Here is a 23,436-nt window from a genome sequence, read left to right on the forward strand (position 1 = left end):
CATACAACAAACAAGTGAGCAAAGGAATCAATGAGTGAAAGAGATCATTTCCAATTATATTTAGTTCTGATAAAACTAAATAAATTATATTTAGTTCTGCCTTCCCTTCTAAAAGGGAGTCAGAGGGTGGGTGGGGAGTATAGTCTGAAGGGTATGTCCTAGACTAGTCAGGAAAGGCATCTCAGGAGGGGATGCTAAAGGATAGCATCCTTTAGCATGTTGCCTCCTAAAGGGCAAGAAACATCAGCTAAGGACAGATCTGGAAACAAGAGTGTTCCACAGCAGGCAGAATCTCTGAAGGCAAGATCAAGTTCTCATAAAAAATGGGGAGGGGCTTCCCTGGTGGCACAGTGGTTGAGAGTCTGCCTGCTAATGCAAGGGACACTGGTTCAAGCCCTGGTCGGGGAAGATCCCACATACCGCGGAGCAACTAGGCCCGTGAGCCACAACTACTGAGCCTGTGCGTCTGGAGCCTGTGCTCCGCAACAAGAGAGGCCACGATAGTGAGAGGCCCACGCACCGCAATGAAGAGTGGCCCCCGCTTGCCGCAACTAGAGAAAGCCCTCGCACAGAAATGAAGACCCAACACAGCCATAAATAAATAAATAAATTAATTAATTTTTTAAAAAATGGGGGGGGCTTCCCTGGTGGCGCAGTGGTTGAGAGTCTGCCTGCCAATGCATGGGACACGGGTTCGAGCCCTGGTCTGGGAAGATCCCACATGCCACGGAGCAACTAGGCCCGTGAGCCACAACTACTGAGCCTGCGCGTCTAGAGCCTGTGCTCTGCAACAACAGAGGCCACGATAGTGAGAGGCCCGCGCATCGCGATGAAGAGTGGCCCCCGCTTGCCACAACTAGAGAAAGCCCTCGCACAGAAACGAAGACCCACACAGCCAAAAATAAATAAATAAATTAATTTAAAAAAAAAAATGGGGATTAGAAGAAACATTTTAAGGGACTTCCCTGGCGGTCCAGTGGTTAAGACGTCACCTTCCGATGCAGGGGGTATGGATTCCATCCCTGGTCGGGCAGCTAAGATCCCACATGCCTCCCGGCCAAAACACCAAAACATAAAACAGAAGCAATATTGTAACAAATTCAATAAAGACTTTAAAAATGGTCCACATCAAAAAAATCTGTTAAAAAACATTAAAAAAGAAGAAGAAACATTTTAGCTAGCTGGTTGTGTGTGCGTGTATGTGTGTGTGTTTGCATGTAAATACTTACAGCAAATGAAGGTCTAGAAGAAATTTGCCTCTCAATGCACAGGATTCTTTGGTTTAGAAGGACACGCCTTCTCCTTCAGGCAACCTACCACAGAACCTGCTTCAGTAGCTTGGGGAAAATTGCTGCAGGGTAGAGATCTGCTGAGGCAGATTCTTTTTCTTGGTGTATTATATTGTGCAGAACGTTTCTTTTTAAAGCTTTTGAACCAGGCTTCTCATGAGAATGCCTTTTATATTGGTACTTGCATTCTCTCCAGTTTCAGTCTTGCAAATTTTAGTCAAACGTTTGTATAAGGTCGACCTTTCTCACATGTGACTGTGGGTATAGGGGAGGTTTTCCTGGGCCTGCTCATGGATTTTTTAAAAAGAGAAGCTTAAACAAATCTCTGCTGAACTCTATGACCAGCCCCACTGGTCTTAGGAAGGCAGTCATCAAGGCCATTATGATCTGAATTAAACCACCACTGGAAAAAAGTACATATATTTTAAATTGGGGGTATGCCAGTGTGGTGGGATGATCTGCTAAAAGATTAATTTGTGTTAACTTTTTTCTGTTTATTCATAATATGTGTTTATTGTCCCCACTGCCCTCCCCTGCTATAACATAAGCTCTACAAGGGCAGGAATATCTGTCTGTTTTGTGTACTGATGTTTCCTCAGTTCCTAGACAGTGCCGGGCACAGGGGAGATGCTCAGTAAGTACTGGGTGAATTCGTCTTTCTTCTCTTTGTAGTGGGACCCTGGCAGGAAGGAAGGTTTTCCTTGGGCTAGTGCCAGAAGGTAGCCAAGTTCCTGAGTGAGGTGTTCTGTCCCCCTCGAAAGCCCTACTCCCGACATGCAGAGAAAAGCCTGTGCTCAGAACAGCAGGCTGGAGATCAAGGGGGACAGAGGTGTGAGGACAGGGTCTCGGGGACAGGTATCAGACCTTCCCGGAGTCTCTGAGTACCAGGGACAGAGGGTGTATCTTGCAGATTGCCAAGGAGAAGGAGGCGCCCCTACTGCTTCCGGGGGGGGAGAGGGCTAGAATGTATTCTTCTGATTTACATAAACTCAAAATTTCCAAAAGATATCTTAAAGGCCAAAATGGGATGAGAGGGTGGGGAACATGGCCACGGTCCACATGTACTTTTTCCACACGTGCTATGTGTATGGGGCAGAGCGTAAGGGCTTTCCAGTCATTTTGTCACCCCAGTCTCAAGACCATCCTGGAGGCAGGTATAAGTGCAATCTCCATTTTATAGGCAAGGGGACTGCAGTCTGGAGGATGGTTTAACCTGGAGCTGGTGGTGGCTAGCGTGGCCTGGAGAGGAAGGGCTAGAGCCACCGTAGTCAAGGACTCACAGAAGGGTCGTGAGCAGGATCTCGGAGCTGGGGAGACTCACCCCAGAACGGAGAGGTCGCCCCCAGTGATGAGTGTGGAGGCCAGGGGCATGGCTTAGAGACAGGTGGGGCAGGTGAACTTGACTGTGGCCTTGGATCCCCGCTCGGTATTTCACATGGCGGCTTCATTTTAATATGCCAGCAATTTGGGGAAATCTTGGCCCAGGAGGTTTCAGAAGACAAATTCTGCTTTCAGTACATGCGTTGATGGCGGGAGGTTGGCTTCAAGCAGAGCTCAGCAAAAGCAGGAAAGGTGCGGGTCGGAGAACCCCAGCCCTCGTATAGCCATGCCGTGTTCACAATCCTGGTTCAGTCCCACATTTCCAGTAGGAGAGAAGGAAAACAGAAGAGGGTAAGTGAATGCCAAAAGCCACTCTGCTAAATCTAATTTAAAACAGAAAAATCACCAATGGTCATTTTGGAAATGAGACCCTTTCCCTGCAGAGCTGGGCGGGCTCAATAGCACCCTTCAAGAGAGCGGAAAGCTCATCTTGCCCCGGGCCTTCCATGAAGCATCCTCTCGCCCGTGGGAGGCCAGGAGGGTGTCTGATTTTCCACCTTTCGGCTCCCAACAGGCTGGGCACAGGGTCCTCGTTAGCAGAGAAGGGTGCAGAGGAGCTTGGTCTGCATGAACCTGTATTCTCCTGGCCTAGGTCACAGCCACGTGTCTCCTTGTCCCAGTGTCCTGAGGTCCCAGGAAATGTGCCAGGCAAATTCAGGGGGCTCTGACTTAGGGTGTGGGCTTGGGGCCATTCTTTTGTCTTCAGCCTCGTTTCCTTGTCCTCCTCAGGGCTGACCTGAAGGGTCAGCATCTCCAGGGCCAGCTGTGTCGCTCCTGTGCTCGGGCAGAAAACCCGCTGCTCTTTGGTGACTGACACTAGCACTGGCTCTGGGAGGAGAGGTCAGACTCGGGCTTCTGACGAGACGGCCAAGAGTGTTTCGTATCTTCTGCTCTGTGAGCACGGTGTGTACTCACGGCGCTAAAGCCCTGTGTCAGATGGATTCCCGCGTGCGCCTCACACTCGGCTGGTCGTTCCTGCAAAGAGGAGCGTCAGTAGGGACGTTGGTCCCAGAGAATCTATCTCCACGGGTTTGAAAAGCTACGGGGCTCTGGGAGCATTTGATGATTGAGAGAGATCAACACCATGTTTGCACCTTTTCAATTCCCCCCCAGACAACCTGAACTAATATGTGAGAACAGAGAAAATTGGTTCCAAGGGAGACAATACTCAGGGTCAGATGACCCTGGCAGCCCCTCCCTCCTCTTTTCTATCTCTCCAGATCGTTAGGGCCAGCACAGTGTCACCTCTAGGAAACATCCTCTGACCTTTATTAAATATGAAGATTTCTCTCTTCTCTCAGTTCCGATGCTATCTGCTATTTCAATTCCATTCAACCTACGTTTACCAATCTCCTACTTTGTTCCAGGCAAATGAAAACGACAGTGACACCATCCTACCCTCTCGGGGACTTGGAGGGGAGATAGGAATTCATTAGCGCGTCATAGTGCATTAATATATACTGCCTTAGAGTGTTTATTCAACTCAGCTGCATGTATATATATTTATATTACATAGATATAGATACATATTGATATATAATTGGTTTTCCCATAAGACTAAGCATTTTGAGCATAGGGGAGGTATGTTGTATGATCATTCCCAATGTTCAAGGTATAAAGCAAATGTATAATAATTCCTTTTAAAATTGAAAGGAAATGAATTTGAGGTGGTAGAGCCCTATGGTCAGAGCATCTTCTGGAAGAAAACCAGCAAGTTACTCATGTTGTTACAACTAAGCATTCATGGTTGGTTTCACTTGCACTTTTTCCGCTTGAAAATAACCCTAACCACTTATGTAGTTAGAACAGAATGGAATCCTGCTGCTGATTTCAGGAATACCTTGCGGGCTGATTATTTCCAGGCTTATCTTTTCAAGGCAGCCAAACAGGCCAGTAAGGAGCAATGAGGGATACTCATAAAGGGAAAAAAATTAAGTTGGATCCTTATCCCATACCATACACAGAAATAAATTCCAGGTAGATTAAAGATCAAGATGTAAAAAGAAAACCTAGATGATTAGAATATCTCTTTGTAATCTTGAGATAAGAAAGGCCTTCCTAAACAAGACAAACAAAAACCAAAAAATTCAGGAGGCATAAAGAAAAAGATTGACAGATTTGAGCTTATAAAATTTAAAACTTCTCTAGTAAAGAAAGAAAAAAGTCTTTTTTTTTTTTAAGCCACCAAGTTGGAGAATATTATCCGCATAGATGGAGATCAGTAAGAAAGGTGAATTTTTTTAAAAAGATAATCTAAAAGAAAAAAAGGAGGGGCTTCCCTGGTGGCGCAGTGGTTGAGAGTCTGCCTGCCAATGCAGGGGACACGGGTTCGAGCCCTGGTCTGGGAGGATCCCACATGCCGCGGAGCGGCTGGGTCCGTGAGCCACAATTGCTGAGCCTGCGCGTCTGGAGCCTGTGCTCCGCAACAAGAGAGGCCGCGATAGTGAGAGGCCCGCGCACTGCGATGAAGAGTGGCCCCCGCTTGCCGCAACTGGAGAAGGCCCTCGCACAGAAACGAAGACCCAACACAGCCATAAATAAATAAATAAATAAATACAACATGAATGAACCTTGAAGAAAAAAAAAAAACTTTAAGAAAAAAAGGATTTTAAAATGACATAAACAGAGAATTTATAAAAGTTTACAAATGGCCAATACAGGATACCTTTATTTTTGTTTCTTAAGGTAAGCTATGCTTTTATTGCTGTTAGTCTGTTTTTGTCTCCATCTTAGCAAAATTCATTTTGTAATATGATTTCACAAAATATAGCACCATTCTGTTACTAAAATCTTTTGGAAAGAAGTAAAGAATTTTATCTTTTGGAGATATTTTACCTCTTTGCAGTCATCTAGAATCCAGGTTTCCTCTTCATGACCTAGAAAAGAGAGGAAAAGTTCACCAGGGCTTCGGCTTTGAGAAGCCACAAATGGAAGATAAAAGTCATGGACCATCATCCCCATGGCAGAGCCTCCTATTCATTGCCAAAAGTGAAGCCTCTTTGACTGTCACAGGGATCCAGCGTTCTCAACAGAGATGAGCTAAATGTGTGTTCCTTGGTGGCTTGGAGTAAACAAAGAGTTTATTTCAGCACCAGTGATGGTTCAGACCTGTCTCATTCAAAGGCAAGCTGACTTCAAATCACACATAAAGATAGGATGCCATTGTATCCCCAGGCATTAAGGCCTAAACACACTCACTTTCTCATCACCTGACCCCATTTCAGGGATAGTCACTTCTATAGCCATGTGTTGCCTTGGTCACCCGGGCACACAGAGCCAAAGAAGAACTAGGAGAAATACATTTATATATCTATGAAAAGGGCTGTCAGGAGAGCTGAGAAGAGAGATTCTGAGAATTGGAGACCGACTTTGAGAGAAACAGGAACAATGGTAACTCAGATAATGAGCTATGAAGGTAAAAGTGCAAGTTTGCTGAGTGTGATTGGCAAGAGAACTAAGAAGTGGATTAAGAAGTGTTGGGAATGTTTGTTAGTCATATGCCTGAGGTTGCTAACATCAGCTTTTTCTAACTCCCTGCCAGGGCTCAAGTGCTGGCAAAGTCAGTAGCACAGGGAAGCTGCCCTGCCATCCTCCCAGCCTTCCTCTTCCCTCCGTTGTGTGGAAACCATGGCATCCAAAAATTATTGCTGGCATGTTTGGAATTCTTAATGAAATTTTTCTTATTTACCTTAACAAGGTGTCAGATGCTAAAACAGGTATCCCACTCATGCTCCTACCTCATGAGTGTAAATGTATTGGGCAAATCATTGTCTGTCTTATTTTGCTGTTGCTGCCCTAGTATGAATGAACTCATCCTTCTTTCCTTCTCCTTCCATATCTTCTTCAGCATAATAATAACTGTTCAATTGTATATATTCATAAACATGTATATATAATATATGTCATTTAAATATGTACATGATTATATATTTTAGGGAGTGTTTTGTAATAAATATAAAGTATACACATTATGTGTGGTTTAGAGAGCATTGTGGTGGTGGCCAGGTGCAGAACTGCTGCAGGAATCCAGGAAGGTAAGTCAGCACAATACAGAAGCAAGTGAACCCTGGGGGCATTGTGTTCATCCCACTGGTCTAGAACATTAGTGCCCAGGGGGATGGATTCAAAGGGGGGAGGCAGATCAAAGGCCACCACAAGTATTTATAGGTTTTAAAAAGAGTTACACCCACAGAGGAAAGGGAAATTAGAAATGCAAGAACCATTATGGCACTCAGAGACAAACAACAGGGACAACTGTCTGTCTTGAACTTAGACAAGTAACCCCCTCTCCCAACCCAAGTATTGTCACTTAGGTGACTCTTGGCTGTTGTTCCCCCATTTGGCATAAGCAAACACGAGTCATGCTCTCAACCCAGGCCTTAATTTTCACTGACAGAGTTGCAACAAACATGCATTTACAAAAAAAAAAAATCACAAAAGAGAAAATGAAACAATATTTCATGAATAAGAGTCAGAATAAAAAATAAAGACCAGAACTACAAAGACTTCAGATACTGGGATTATGAAATATAGAATACAACCTGATTAACGAAACAAAGTAGGAATTAAAGACACTAGTAAGGAGCAGCAGGTATCAAAGTGATAATGTTCAGATGAAATTTGAAAAATATCCAGTAGAACTTATAGAAGTAAAGACTATCATAAATGAAATATAAAATACTAATCAATGGGTTAAACAGCAGTTTGGACACAGCTGAAGAGAGAATTGGTGAACTGGAAGATAGGTCTAAATAAATTACATGGAAGAAGAGGTGTCAAAAGAGATAGAAAATATGAAAGAATGGTTAGCAAACATTTAAGATAGAGTAAAAATGCCAATATACATCTAATGAGAGTTATAGAAGAAGAGGACAAAGAGAACTGGTTAGAAGCAGAATTTTAAAGCAAACGAGACTGCCCCTTAGTAATGTAAAATGTTAATAATAGGGGAAATTGGGTGTGGGGTATATGTACTACCTTCTCTCTTTACACTATCTTTGTGCTTCTGTAAACCTAAAATTGTTTTAAAATAAAAAGTTGATTAGCATATCTCCTCTCCCAGAGAGAGAGAGAGAGAGAAATTTTCCAAATACTATGAAAGACACAAATCTTCAGTCAGGAAGCCCTATGACTTCCAAGCAGAATAACTAATAAGAAGGTAGACAAAAGAATGTACTTAGACACATTATAGCAAAACGGCAGAAATCAGAGGCAATGACATCTTTAAGACAGCCAGTGAGAAAGGAAAGATAACCACAAACAAGTGATAATTAGACTGACAGCTGACTTAGCAGCAACAATGGAAGTCAGAAAATAGTAAGACAATATCTTCAGTATGCTCAGATAAGATAGTTGTCAAGCTAGATAGATATACTTAGCAGAACTACTTCTCAAGAACAAAGGCAAAATAAAGACATTTTCAGATAAACACTGAGGAAGTTGACCTCCAAACGCTTACTAATTGAAATTCTAAAGTCTATACTATAAAAAGAGACAGAAAGAGAAAGAGAGGAAAAAAAAAAAAAAGAATCCTCAATAGGTCTGAGATACAAGAAAGAAGGGTAAGCAAAATTTTTAAAAAATTCTGAATTTGGAAAAATCTTACATTGATGTTATAAAAAATAATATCTAGATTATGAGGTCAAAAAACAATGCTCCCTTTGAAAACTGTAGGGGAATCCTTACTCGTCTACACAGCTTCTGGTAGTTTGCAGGCAATTTTCGGCATTCCTTGGCTCGTAGATTGCTCCTTCTGGTCCTCCATGTTCACATCACCTTCCTTCTCTGTGTGTCTCTCTGTGTCCAAATTTCCTTTTTATAAGGACATCAGCCACATTTGATTAGGACCCACCCTAATAACCTCATTTTAACTTGATTACCCATGTAAAGACTCTATGTCCAAATAAGGTCACATTCTGGGGTTCTAGAGGATAGGATTTCAAGATATTTGGGGGAGGGAGGGGGAACAAGTCAACCCGTAACACGATCCCAATTCTAACTGGTGGTTTTAAACTCCGGACTTCACCCTTGGTTCTAATTGCTACTGAATCTTTCTTTTCCACCTCCCATCCTTTCAAACCTCCAAAGCCCGTGGTGCCCATGGTTCCATGCTCCTACACTGCTTATTATGGGCTAAACTGTGTCCTCCCTAAATTCATATGCTGAATCCTAACCCTCAGTACTTCTGAATGTGATTGGAGATAGTCTTTAGAGAGGTGATTAAGTTAAAATGAGGCCAATAAGATGGGCTATAATCCAATATGACTGATGTCCTTATAAAATGAGGAAACTTGGACATGCAGAGAAACACCAGGGAGGTGCATGCACAGAGGAGACACCTTGTGAGGACACAGTGAGAAGGTGGCCATCTGTGAGCCAAGGACAGAGGTCTCAGAAGAAACCAAACCTGTTGGCACCTGATCTTGGACTTCCTTCCTCCAGAACTGAGAAATCAATTTCCGTTGTTTAAGCCACCGAGTCTATGGTCTTTTGTTCCGCAGCCTGAGCTGACCAATCCACTGCTCAAAGCCCCTCCTGGCTGCATCTGGCAGTGCTCCTGAGCACTGTCCCCAGGCCTAACTCCCTCCTCCCCTCTGTGGGCTCTTCCTTGACTTACATCTCAGTGTGTGAAGTCCATGGAGCCGTCTTATCAGTTTAGGTAGGCGGCATGGCCACCCACAGGGTTTGTTACGCTCCCAACACTGTCCAGTGTGGCCTTTGATGCCACAGCACCTGTGGCTATGATGAGGGGCGATGGGAGCAGACCGAAGGATGGATTCCAGCAGCGGGTTTGAGACTATTTCTGGGCTCAGAGGATGTGAGAGAGGATCACGTGAACATCAGGCAGCTTGCTGAAGGAGAAGCGTGACTGAAAAGCTCCGTTGAGACTTGAAACTCTTGTTTATTCCTGTAGGTCCAGCAGTGCAGAAAGAAGGAAGCCAGCCCTTCTAGCCTCTTCTACCTCCACATTGTCATCAGGCTCTGGATTTTTCCTTCCTTGGATTTCTCCTGGAAACAGCTTCCTTTACTTGGTGGATATCCAGATGTTCCCCTACCCCGTGGGGCTTTCCTTCTTCTTCTGGTTCTCCACTTGTTTCCTGGCCTCTCCTGCATAACAAGGGTTAACACAGTAAAGAGCCTTGAGTGTTGAACAACTCACTGTTCTGGGCTCCGTGGACACGGCTGTGGTCAAGGTTGACGTCAGGAGTTTATATTCTTGTGCTCTGGAGACCGTAGTTAAACAAACAAGAAAACTTTCGGGGAGCCAGGTGCTGAGAATTAAGATGGGGAGATGAGATGGCAATTGATCAGGGATGGCTTTAGATCAGGTGGCCTTTGGTGCAGCTCTTGGGGTTGGGGAGCAATTGACAATTTATGATCGACAGTGCTCTTACTCAAGCTGTGAAAGCACCAGGTACACAACAGAGTTCTGGCCTCTTGGCTCTAAGTTACAAAACAGTAAATGTTTGCTTATCTATACCAGACAGAGGGGGTAACCAGACCCGGTTAGAAAGTGAATAAAAAGTGCTCCCAGGTCCCATTTCCTTTGCCTATTTCAAGGGGATGTTTAGCCATCTGGAAGTTTTCTTATCAGACATTTGATAAGGAAAAAGGATGTTTTGAAAGGTTGTTACCCAAGAACACATAAACCAGGAGAAACATATTTAAGCTACCCTGGTACCTTCTTGAATTCCCAGACATTGAAAGGCCATTTAAAAGTGACTTGGGATCCCAAAGCCAGGCTGTCCCTTAGGCCCCAGCACTAAGTCCAGGGGAGCCCTTTCAGATGGGTACACTTTTGCCAAGGGTCTGAGGGCAAGGGAATGTAGCATCCCAGGTCTTACAGACATGCCCTGTGGAGCTCTGTGGCAGCACTCTGTGGGAGGGGCGCAGGGGAGGGGGCTGGGGGCCATACGGGGAGCATAGGGGGTGCCAGGAGCAGCTGGAGCCTCAAGGCCTCCCCTCAACCTCACCCCAAAATGGCAGGAGAGAGCGCTTGGCTCTTATCGCTGATGCACTGATGTTCATTCCAGGGCCAGCACACTGACCTTCAGCTCAGAAAGTGACTTCTTGGTCAATTGCTGCTTTGGAGGGACCTGCCAGGATTTGAAATGAAGCAGCAGTTCTTGTAACATCCAGTCATAAATCTAAATCTTTTTTTTTTTTTTTAACTGAAGCAAAATAGTGAGATAACTTGATGTTTCGCATGCTTAAATTTAGAACAGATTATAGCAATTGAATACCCACATCATAAGCTGCTTCATTTAAGCACAACACACGTACCCAGGCTCAGCTTCATGGGATTTGAGTCTCGAGAGTGATTCTTCTTCTGCCAAAGTTTTTAAATCTTAGGCTGACTAATAAATTTCAGCCTGAGGATGAGGCCACCTGATCTCCAGTCCTGGCCCTCACTGGGTTGAGCAAAGGTGCCTCTCTGGGCCTCAGGAAATCCCTCTCTGAGATCTCACAGTGTGGTGCGCACACACTGTGTGGTGTGTACACACGGTGTGGTGTGCAATGCCCAGCTCTTGTGCCCAAAGTGTATCATCCCAGATGACCACAGGTAGTCTTTGGGATGATGTGAGCAGAGAGATCTATGAGATTACATTATGAATCTATGGCTAATAATGGCTATTAATAATAGATGCCACTCACCCAGTACTTCTCATGTGCTGGGCACTGTTGCAAGCATGCTTTGTTTGTCTTAATTGTCCTAGTTCTCATTCCTCATTTTACCAATGAGGAAACTGAAGCCCAGAGAGGTTAAGTAACTTGCCCAAGCTCAAACAGCTCTAAGCGGGGAGCCAGGATACAAACCCAGGCATGTGAGTGCACCCTATGCCTTCTAGCCTTTGGGTATCAGCCCTGAGATCTCCCCACCAGCACTGACATGGAGGGATGAGAATGGGATGGAGCTAGAGAGCGAGCTGACTCAAAGATGGGGGTGATTGTCTCTGGGCCCGTCCCAGAGCTGGGGAGAGAGAGACGTGGAGGCAGGAGGGATGAATAAATACAAAATGGGTGATCCAATTTAGAAAAGAAAAAAAAAAAAATCATTGCCCCATGACCATGAGCAAGGTGCAGTGTTTTAAAATTTCCCTTTCAAGATAATTGCTGTAGACCTTAGAAAAATAAATCTAATAGAAGAAAAAAAGAAAGGCAAAGGGAGCCCAGTGATTTGAGTATGAATATTCAGGTTTAAAACATCTTTTCCCCTTGAAATACACCCTCTTACCTTGGTGGAAAGTCCTGTTACTTTAGCTTTGTCTCAACGCTCACTCTGAAGGCTGGCTGGGCTTGTCAGTCAGGACCATCTGTGCTGGAATGAGGTTTCTTCCAAAGACCTGATTATGATTTTTCTTGGAGCTACACCTGACCTCATACACTTAAAGAGGAACGTCTTCCCTTCTGCTTGCTGTCTCCCTTCCTGCCTAAATAGGTGTTTGCCTGATACTCTACAGGCAGGATAGCGGGAGGCAGGTTATTGGGTTTTCGGAGAAACCGTTTCCTTTTCGTAGGACATAGCTGCAGAACCCGGGAAGTGCAGAGATTCAGCCAGAAATGTTTGCGGGCTTTGCCTGAGGACAAAACATCCAGAACAAAGTGAAGCATTTAGTCAAAGCCAGTGGACCTAATCTTTCCAACCCTTTGTTTTTTTTTCCTACTCAAAAGTTGTTAGAATGAATTCACCTTGCTTTTGGTGGGTTTTCTTGTGGATATTTGTTTGGACTGACTGCATTTATACACATGCTTGTCAATAGTTTCAGCCCTTCTGTGACCTAATCTGGGCCCAATTGATAACTATTACAAGGCGGGTGCTATGAAGATGAGGAAATGGGAGAGAGTGGGCTTCACAGAAAATTATGAGAGCCCCTGACTTTAGAGGCTTCCATTCAAATGAACCCACCATCTAATGTTTAAATAGGTCCATTTAAATAAATGCATAAAGTACAAGAGACTCATCCCTCTTGTTGGAGCCGGATGGTTAAATAAGACTGAATTAGAGATATTATTATTGATAATAATGGTAAACGACACCATTTATTGAGCATCTATTATGTGCTTGGCAACATTATCGTGTGGGAGGTACTATCTCTATTTGGATGACAGAAAGCAGGCCCTGTGAGGCGCCAAGGTCACAGAGCAAGCAGTGGCAGAGACGCAGGTCCGAGTCCAGAGTCTGTGCTCACGTGGCCCCAGATGAAGAAAATGAGACACAGATTCTCATGATGTGACTTACTCATGCACGGGTGCAAAACTTGCTAATGAATAAAGCAAAATAATAATAAAAGGAGCTGGTCTGAGGACCTGGGATTGCCTGGGTTCAAAACTGAGTTATAAATACAATTCCAATCATGAAACTCTCCATATGACACTGGATACGTTACTTAAACTCTCTGAGCCTCTACTTCTTCATCTCCAAAATGGGCTAATAATGCTTAGTTCATAGCATTGTCATGAGGCTTAAATTAGATACACCATGTTATGTGCTGAACTCAGGACTTGGCACATGGTATGTAATTGATAATGTTGGTTATTGTACGGGTCTTCAGTGAGAGCAGGTGACTATTTGTCCAGGGTGCTTTTCTTGACCTTTTACCCTCATGCCTCCACCTCCACTGCTTCCTGCAGGAGTCCTGCAGTGTCAGCCATTATGCTCTTATACTGCTAACTCCCCTTGAGGTCAGAGAAGCAGATGGCTGGGGATGGAAGGCAGTCAGGACCTTGGCCAACATGCCAGTTGAAGGTCCTGGCCAATGGCCTTGACTTTGCCAGCGCAAACCTTTTTTTATACCTGACAAGGCAAACTACCACGTGTCAGGTCAAGACAAGAACAGGGGTGTAAAGAGAGAGCCAGCCCATGAGATAGGAACAGGGGTAGGTCAGAGACCCCCTGGAGGTCACTTTCAGCCCTATGATTTGATATTGGCATAAAACTGAAGGCAATACATTGAACTCTGAGACATTCCCACCTCCCACCTGACCTCAGTCTGGGCAATCTTCCTGTTAGTCAAGAGAACAAGCCATAAATCTCCCTGTGGACGGGAGTGCTGGGTGCACAGTGAACTCTGCTGTCTCGTCTGTTTTCCAGAAAGGGTTGATGGATCCTTCTCCTCACAGTTATTTCAGCACAGTAGAATTTCAACAAGACAGAAATAGAAGACAGAACGGTTGGTCCTGTCAAAAGCTCTTAATATAATTATGAGAGTCAGGCCTCTGCACATACCACCCCCCAGCCCACGAATAATTAGGGTGCGAGAGGCCGGGAACTGAATGGCGGTGGGGGAGGCGTGGGGAGGGGCGGCAGGCTGAGGACGTGGTGATTAGTGTAACGGCTGCTGCTTCTCTGCTGGGATGCCCCGGTCCTGCAGACCCCCTGGGAATTCTGCAGCTTCATAAAAGCTCCACTTAGAGCTTGGATCATCCCAGGCAGCAATTAGTGGCTCTAACAGTTTCAGCTGATGGCCTTATGGCTGTCCCGCCTCAACTCCCTTCACTGAAGGTTACTTACATAGAGCTATGCCCTCATCACCCCCGACACCCACAGTATATGCAGAAGGTGGCCGGGACATGTAGGCCATGGCACCAGGCTTCGGGTCTGATGGGGACCTCAGAGGCAGGCCCAGCCTGAGCATTCGGGCTACCAATGGGAAAGCAGAGGCCCTCTTCCCTTGAATATTTCCTTTCTGTTTAGTGTTTAATTTTCTCTCTGAAAGGCAATCTATGGAATGGAAAAAAAAAAAAAAAAAAAAAACCCAGTCCCTAAAGTCCATTCGAGCTTTCTCTTCTCCAGGTTAATTTCCATTCTAATGCTTATGTAGCCCCCACCGCAGTGTTAGGCATTTGTTACTCTAATTCTGCAGCTATTCTCCCCAGGGTTTGCTGTTTTGTCAGGGGCCTGTGCTGTTCCATTGCAGGGTTTGGAGCAGAATTACCGAGCTCAGTGTCAATGGAGGGGCTCAGGAGGGGCCCAACACCCAGGGAAGGAGCTCTCCATGGATTCTTTCTTCCCAGCCCCAGAGGTAGGCTGTCCTTTAGCTCTGCTGGCCGCCACCGGGCACCACAGCATCCATTCTACACTGGGGGTGAGGTGACAGAGCCCCGCGCTCCGTACACGGAACAGACTTGGGTCCCCAAAACCTGCTCCTTCATGATTCTGCACTTGGCCCCTGCTGACAGCGGTGCTGACTGTATCTTTAAGAGACACCTCAGCTTAGTCCTTAAAAGTGCTCTCTTGAGTCAAACTGGATTGCTTTGGTTTGAATCTAAGAACTGTCACTTACCAACTATGTGACTTTGGACAAGTCCTTTAACTTCTCAGTTTCACCATCTGTAAATTGGATACCAACAGTACAGGGCATTAAATGAGTTACCATTGTTCTTAGCATTAAATGAGTTTATAATAGATATAAATTGCCTGTAAGAGTGCCGGGCACAGAGTCAGGGTCAGCAGGTGGTGGCTATAGTCACTATTACTGTTATTAGTCCCTCCTGGGGATGGCCTGGCTGCAGAGGCAGGAGCTGCGTGCCCAGCAGGATGTGCCCTGCATCTCAGCAGCGCAGGGTGTGAAGGGGTGGCCATCCCTGCTGGGTCCACCGGATGCCAACTGCTTGGTACCCACACACTGGATTCTCCTGGACCAATGGGCGCTCCCATCCCTTCACAGGCTCCATCCTTATCCCTCTCACCCGAATGGCCTGGGGACTCCTGGAATGTGACCTATTTGAGGAGGACAGGCAGGCAGGGAGGAAATCAGGAATTCTGATTCTCATCCTCAGAGGGAATCAGTCCCTAGGCCATGGCCACTCAACTAGTAAGTGGCATTGCAGGAGCTCCCACGCACACTGGCGTGACTCCCAGGGGCACACTTGCCTACGAGGCCCCTTGGGGTGACGACCCTTTTGCCGGGGGCCGCTCTGTGTCATCCCAGGCTGTGGAGTGGTGAGTGGTGTGAACGGTTCCAGCAGCGAATCTCGGAAAACCGAAGTGGGGCTGTTTCATAGCCTCCAAAGGCTGGAGACAGGCTCTGGTTCGAGACTCTCCAGGAGGGAGAGGCTGGCCGACTTTGAAGACCTCACCGAAAGAAGCCTCTCCAGACACAGTGTGAGCTGACACCTTCAGGCCAAGTGTGGAGGACAGAGCCTAAAACGCCTGGCCACCAGTTCCACCTTACGGGACCCAAAGCCTCACCGATCTGTGCCCCTGCCCACTGGCAAGGCCCGCCAGGATCAAACCAGAGCCTGCTCCCTGCTGCCCAAGGGCCCTCCCTCCCTGGCACGTGTGCATAAACCCTCGGCTCCCACCAAATGAGCGTCCAGGCAGGAGGATGGGCAGCTGTCTCTGTCGGCCACCCCTCTGCAATTTCCCGACTTGATTTGCGGCGCGCCGCCAGCTGCACAAGTTGGCTGCTCCGCAGTGTAGAAACGCAAACTGGAAGTCCGCGGGCACGTCAGAGCTCCCCGCTGCACTGGGCCTCCAGCAAGCTGGGCGGGGTCCAGCGAACCCCAGGAGTGTGGATCCCCTGAGGGCTGTTCTCGGCCTTGGCGTGGTCACACCTCCATGTCTGCAACCTGCCCCCCCACCCCCTCCCACCCCTTGCCCAGGGCTTTCCGTGCTGGACTCCCCCTTCAAAGAGGCCAGGCCCTTCGCCTGCCTGTGATTCTCTCCCTGTTCAGGCTCTGGTTATATCACCTGGGGAACGGCTGTTTTAGGCTGGATTTCCCTAGATCAAGAGTATTCCAGCTTTGTTCCCGGCAGGCCAGGCAGCCCCAGGGTGATCTAAGGAGCTGCCAATGTCTTTGGTGTTGGTCACTTCCCAGCCATAACCTCCTCAGGTCCTGGCTCTCCTGTGATCTTTACATACCATGATCAGCAAAGGTCAAGGATCTGGGCCCCTAAGGCACTCCCTTGTCAGTCTAGAGCCTTCACTGCCCCTGTTAAGAGATCCATCTTCCTGAGGCCCTTACAGAAGAGGAGGGGAGAAGTGTCGAGGACAGACCTTGGCTTTGGGCCCAGATCTGGGCTCCAGGACTGGAATGCTGAGTAGCTCTGGGCAAGGGATAATTCTAGCACTCAGAATGCTCCCCACACAGTAAGGAGAGTGGTAGCTCCACTAACTGTCATTATGTGAGCAGCCCAGGCCACTGTGCACACTCAGTGCTCCTCAGATGCCTGTGAAACCATTTCCCATGAAGCCCATGACACCCCGGCTGCTGGTGAGCTTGGGCTCCTGCTGAAAGCAGGCTGTGCTTGTTTGAATCTGGGAGAAAGGGAAAGGAATGGCCTTGAACCTGGCTGCCTCCGGAAAAAGGTAGCAACAAAATCCAGAGCTTCCCTGAGCAGGAGAGCTAGGCATGGAAGGGCACGTGCAAAAGAAAGTGAAGAGGAGATGGCAAGGGCGCCACACATAACTTGCCTATTTTGCCTTTTCGCACATCCTCAGGCAACTTCCAGATTCTGGAGTTTCCTGCCCAGCCACCCTCCATAGACCCAGCCCCTCGCTTTGCACCTCATTCATGTCCCATGGTTTCATGGTCTTGTTCTTTGCAGGGACAGCTGATTCCCAGCGCTGATCCTTGAGACTGCAAACACGTCTCTGTGTTGGGAGGATGGTCGGTAGAAACATGTGGTCTGCTCAAGGCATTCTGGAGGTTCTAAAGATTGGGAGTTCTATGGAAGAATTGGAGGAGGTAGACAGGCAGGACTTTCAGCTAACAAGCCTCCTGGGGCACTTTGGAATCCCACCACAGGCCTCTCTGCTGGCACAGTTGACGGCCAGGAAAAGAAGTGAACAGCTGCCCAGAGATGTGTGTGACTGAAAGATCACGCTGTTGGATGCATGGATTGGTCCTCTTGGATCTTGGGAGGTGTGCTGGCGGGGAGAGAGGTTGGTCCCACAGAAGAGCCTGGCCCACCACGTGTCCGTCTGGCTGTGGGGCCCATACTGCCTCCCCCGGGGGCTGCCTGCATGCAGAAAGGCAGGGAAGTCTCAAGGAACAAGATGCACGAGCTGGGCAGGCGTGCAGGAGCCAGCAGCACACCTGGGTTCCTTCCTGTCCTGGGGAAGCCTCACAAGGAACCAGCAGCCCCTACCCCAATTCTGTCCCATGAGAGTATCCCGAATACAATCACAGAAGAGGTATGTTGGTGCATCTTCAATGCTACAGACATAAATTAGACAATTTCCCTGATACCTGAACTGCCCCACATGACATTTGATTTAATTCTTCATAACCAGCATCAGTGACTACTGATCTCCAAAGCAATGAATGAAGCTGCCCAAGGTTGTGCCGAAGAAGGTGGGTACTGCCCTGGCCAGAGGTGTTCTGAGCCGTCAGGCACCACTTCCCCCCCTTAGTTCTCAAAGCCCAAGTCCCTCCCATCAGTCATTTCTGGCCTTACCTTATCGATCCTTTTAATAGCAGGCAGTAACAATTTATTAGCACTTTTCCAGAGTCTCTGCCTCCTGGCTAGATATTTTTCCATCCTGAGAGCTGAAGTAATATTTCTTCTAAATCTAGCTCTCTTCAAGGCACTACGGGAGGCCAGTCTGAGTGAGTCAGGGATGCTACAGAGAAGGAAGAATTAAGTTAGGACATTTCCATTTTCCCACTGCTAATTTATGAACAAATAAATTTGTTGGTTACAATTGAGCAACTGTATGGGGCTGGGGGGAGGGGACTACAGAGACCAGATGAAAACAAGCCATCTTTGATTTCCCTTTACAGAATTTTATCTTTTTCATTAAAAAAAATGTTTAATACAGTTTTAAATGTTACTTTCTACTTACAGTTATTACAGAATATTGGCTATATTCCCAGAGTTGTACAATACAGCCTTGAGCCTATCCTACCCTCACTACCCCACCCCGGTTTGTCCCCCGCCCCGGTAACCACTAGCTTGTTCTCTCTGTGAGCGTAATTTGATTTTTAAAAGTGGGTTAGGAGGTGAAAGGACAGCGCAGCTTGAGCCGGGTGGGTCGCGGGCTGGACTTCCCGGCAGCCCAGCCTCCCTGCCCTGCTCTTGTGACGCAAACTTTCGGTGCTTCAGTTTTACCCACGACCAAAACGAGGTAAGGAAGAAGCCACTTCCCTAACTCCTGCCCCACTAGTTGATTCCTGACTCCTCTCCTTCCGGAGAATGAACTGCCGGGAAGGCGCTGGCGGCTCGCGCACCGGCAGGAGGCGCCCGACTGCGGGAAGGAGGAGAAATTCAGGAGACACTGGGCCGCGGGGAAGGGGCCCCGGCAGCCCTTCTGGCTTCTCAATTGTCCTCCCGCACCCGCCAGGAAGCAACCAGGGACTCGGCCTGGGCAGGCGTCTGGGGCCGTATAAACTCAAAGCGTTTACCCTGCTGGTGGCTGAAAGGAAAGAGGCCAAGAAGAGGCCAGGGACTAAGAAAGTCCCACTGCGGGACCAGCGCTGCAGGCTTTCGGGCTAGAGGTGCCTTTGGAACCAGAATGACTGCTTCCCAGAGGACGGACTGCTGGCCCAGGGCTGCTTCACCCTCCCCACGAAGGCCCTGCTCTCTTACCTTCCGGTCCTCTGCCCACCACCTCCCACTTCCCAGAGCCGATCCGCACCCCAGGCACCAGCTCCGCGCGCATGCGCAGTGCCAGCCCTTGCGCCCACTCTCCACCTGACTCTCGTTTGATTTGCCCAGTAACAGACGTCACTGTGCTCAGAGCAAAACAGAGGCTCAGAAAGGGTAAGTGGCTTGTCCAAGACCACACAGCTAGTAACTGGCTTCAAATACAGTCCATCTGCTTGATTGTTTACTTATTTTTCCAACATTACTACTATAGTAAGTTACTGACATATAGTTTTATATATAGAACTTTAATATATTTGTAAAATTATGCAATATATTAAATTATTTTATAGTTAATGACTATTTTTATTATTACTGTTGAGGTTTTATTTATTTTTCGAATAGGCAGTAGTGCATGCAATTCAAAATTCAAAATACACCAGAGGAATGCAGTGAAAAGTCCCCCACCTCAACCTTTGTCTTTCAGCCACCCAGGTCCCTCCTCTCCTCAGGAGCAACCACAGTTAATCCGTTTCTTGTGTATCTTTTCAGAGACAGCGGAATAGATAAAGATGCAGGGGTCCACTAGCCAAAGAATGTAGGCAGCCCCTAGAAGCTGCAAAAAGCAAGGACACAGATTCTTCTCTGGGACCTCCAGAAAGAGAAACAGCCCTACTGACGTCTTGATTTTAATCGCTTAAGACCCATTACAGACGTCTGACCTCCAGGATAATAAGGCAATAAATCTGTGTTGTTTTAAGCCACTAAATCTGTGACCATTTGTTACAACATCTATAGAAAACTAATATGAGTTCCCAGTTTATAACTTATCAAATAAATATTAGATTAAATATTTAAATAGGAATACCATACAAACAAACAAACAAAACTTGTGGGGAGAGTAGATCTTATAATTATGGCTTCAAAGACAAAGAGTGAAAGCATTTTTAAAAACCTCTATATATTAAAAATAAACCTATAATGAAATTATCACGCAACTTACAAACTGGAAAAATATTTGAAATGTATAAAATGAACAGAGAATCATCTTGAATGGTAAAGTTAAGGGTGATCTTCTACAATGAATGTGCATTTTTTTTTTGTAAAGAAGATACATATTTCGACAGAAAGAAATTGTTACTGTGGCAGTTGTATTAAAAATGAATTAGAGACAAGTATGGGCACTTCACCAAAGAAGATATAGGGATGGCAAATAAGTGTATGAAAAGATGCTCTACATCATTACTCACTAGACAAATGCAAATTAAAACTACATTGATACACCACTGCACACCTATTAGAGTGGGTTAAATTAAAAAGATGGACCATATCAAGTGCTAACGAAGACATGAAGCCACTGGAGCTCTCACACTCTGCTGGAGAGGATGTAGAATGGTACAACCACATTAGAAAACTTGAAAGATAAGCATACACCTACCATATGATGCAGCCATACCACTCCTAGGTATTTTCCCAAAAGAAATGAAAGCATGTGCCCACACAAAGACTTATATGCAAATGTTCATAGCAGTTTCATTTTTAATAGCCCCAAAGTGGAAACAACCTGTCCATCGACAGGTTTATGGATAAACCAATTGTAGTATAGCCATACAATGGAATACTACTCAGCAATAAAAAAGAATGAACCATTGATATCTGCAACAACATGGAGAGATCTCAGAATAATCACACTGCATGAAAAAAGACAGACCAAAAAAAAAAAAAGACTACATACTGTATGGTTCCATCTATAAAGTTCTAGAAAATACAAACTAATCTATAGTGTCAGAAAGCAGATCAGTGGTGGCCTGTGGTTAGGGTGGAGTGGGGAGGGGAGAAAGGGAGGGGTCACAGTGGTGCACAGGGAAACTTCAAAAGGGGTGGGTATGTTTACTATCTTGCTTGTGATGATGGTTTCACAGGTGTACACATACATTGAAACTCATCAAATTATGTGCAGTTTGTTGTATGTCAATTATACCTTAAGAAAGTGGTACTTAAAAATGGCTTGATCTTGGAAAGAGATGGAAGAAACTTAAATACATAACACTAAGTGAAAGAAGCCAATCTGTAAAGGTTACATACTGTATTATTCCAACTATATGACATTCTGGAAAAGGCAAAACTATGGAGACCATGAAAAGATCAGTGGTTGCCAAAGGTTGGTGGGAAGAGAAGGATCAACAGGCAGAGCACAGAGGATTTTTAAGGCAGTGAAATTATTCTGTCTGACTGAGTATCCACTATAACGGTGGACACATTTGTCCAAACCCATTGAAGTTACAACACCAAGAGTGATGTGTAATATAACCTATGGACTTTGGGTGGTTATGACGTGCCAATGTAGATTCATCAGTGGTGATAAATGTTCCGCTCTGGTGAGGGATGTTGATGGTGAGGGTGGGTTGTGCATGTGTGGGACAGAGTGTACAGGAGAAATCGCTGTACTGGCTGCTCAACTTTGCTGCGAACCTAAAACTGCTCTAAAAAGTAACGTTTAGTTTTTAAAAACTGGCTTGAACCATTGAATATGTTTTGTCTCTCATATCAGGGCTCTGGGGGCAGAGGGGGTCAAGGGTCTGTTCAGGTGCTACAGACACTACTGAGGACACAGATGCTTCCCATCCTTGGGCTGTGTCTCCCCTCCTCGTGTTTCGAAAATGGATGCAGCTTTTCAAGAAGTCACATGCAGGCACAGCCATGTGTAGCAAAGATGAACTTATTTCTTCTTTTAGACGTCTTTTTTTAAGAGAGAGGAAAACTCTCCTGTGAGCTCTTCAGAGACTTTCCCTCAGGTCCCATTGGCCAAGGCTGAGTCGCATATCCATGGTCTGACTGTAAGGGAGTCTGGGAAGCGGAAGGGGGAGGGTTTCCCCGTGGGCATCCACCAGCACTCCTCTGGCACTTACAAGGCTGTGTGGCTCCTTCCTCCCGCTTTCTCCACCTGCTGCGCTCAGCCTCATTCTGTTCTCTCTGGCGCTCCCTTACCCCACTCTCTACCCCAGAGGGTTCAGTGGTGCTCACTGGGGTTCCCATAGGCCTTTCTATATAACTTCATTGTCCTTCTGCCTAGACTGCCTTATGCGTGCATATGTCTTAACGGCCAGACGTGAGCTTCTAGAACCACCCCTCTTTCATTAGGAGAGTCCCGGGACCTAGCCCAGTTATGCTTGAAAAAGTGAACTTGAATAGGAAGAAAAAGCTGATGGAGCTAGAAAAGGTTCCGGAGAGGACACAAGGCAAAGGTGGGAGGTGGGAGGCGAGGAGCCGAGTCAGTACAGAAGCGGGTACTAAACACTGGAAGGCTTCAGTACTGAAGCAGCAGAAATGATCAAGACCTAGCATGATAAAGGACATCACTTAGATGAGCTCAGAAAAAATAGACCTGGGAATATCACTCTGAAATTGAAAGGAGAGAATTTTAAAACAGAGATGGCACAGCTGGCCTCATGGGACAGAATTCTCTGTTCATTCAACATGTGGAACTTATTACCTCTAATAGGTCGTTCAGGAAAGACTACAACAATTTTTAAGTGGTTAAAAGCTACTAAATGGACAAAGTGACTACACTTGTTAATGCCAGGCCCTGCAGCCTCGCAAAACACCCTCTCCCGATCTCAGTTCTCCAGAGGTATCTTTGGGCTGGATGAGTCACGTGGGTCTGAAGTGAGCCTCAGGTTATCCATGCTTCATGACTCATCAGATCGAAAATCACCTCTGTGGGGCAGAGATTCCTGACAGCAGGAGAAAGAACAGGAGATGCTCCTGACCCCAGGATTGTACAGTCATTTCAGTAGCGACTGACTGTTCCTTGCCGGCCATCCCAGGCAGAATTCTAGAGACGCCCTGGAAGTTCGGGCCCCAGTCTTAGTTGGCTGGTGGCCAGCAGGTCCTAGCATTGGAATCAGGATGGTTCCTGCATATCAGGACCATTGCTGTTCTGAAGCCATTTATCTGAGGAGTACAGACGCTCTCTAAAGAGTCCAGCCCACTAATTGCAGACTCAGAGTCTTTAAGGAACATTTGAGCTGAATCAGGTTGAGATTCTCCGCTGAGCATAGCTCTTCTATTCTCTAAGTTCACTGGAAGCACCGGAAAGAAATCTTGCAGCAATCGTTTAATCTCATTCACCTGCATCCCAGCCCCCCAACCTCAAGCTGCACCCAGTTTTAGGAGTCTCTAAGGTCTAAACCCAATTGGCCCTTTTCTCCCACTCCCAGCTTGGGCATTGCCAGG

At 46.4% G+C, this 23,436-nt stretch overlaps 2 long non-coding RNA genes across 4 annotated transcripts; both read right to left on the reverse strand.

The window, feature by feature from the left end:
* Window positions 1–2,886: 2,886 nt before the first annotated feature.
* On the reverse strand, window positions 2,887–12,103 carry LOC309653884. 3 transcript variants are annotated; one of them, XR_014259591.1, is made up of 4 exons: window positions 11,905–12,103; window positions 9,286–9,776; window positions 5,505–5,545; window positions 2,887–2,912 (listed from the first exon to the last, which is right to left on the reverse strand). It is a non-coding gene; the product is annotated as an uncharacterized lncRNA (long non-coding RNA). The 3 variants fall into 3 exon arrangements; XR_014259592.1 differs by lacking the exon at window positions 2,887–2,912 and adding an exon at window positions 3,575–3,644; XR_014259593.1 differs by lacking the exon at window positions 2,887–2,912 and having other exon boundaries at window positions 5,236–5,545.
* A 17-nt stretch (window positions 12,104–12,120) lies between these two features.
* LOC309653885 lies at window positions 12,121–18,144 on the reverse strand. Its single transcript, XR_014259594.1, has 3 exons — window positions 18,073–18,144; window positions 14,954–15,000; window positions 12,121–12,247 (listed from the first exon to the last, which is right to left on the reverse strand). It is a non-coding gene; the product is annotated as an uncharacterized lncRNA (long non-coding RNA).
* Between the last annotated feature and the right edge of the window lie 5,292 nt (window positions 18,145–23,436).

This window comes from Balaenoptera physalus (assembly GCF_965194825.1).
Source record: "Balaenoptera physalus genome assembly, contig: HAP1_SCAFFOLD_1385, whole genome shotgun sequence".
NCBI classification, from domain to species: domain Eukaryota; kingdom Metazoa; phylum Chordata; class Mammalia; order Artiodactyla; family Balaenopteridae; genus Balaenoptera; species Balaenoptera physalus.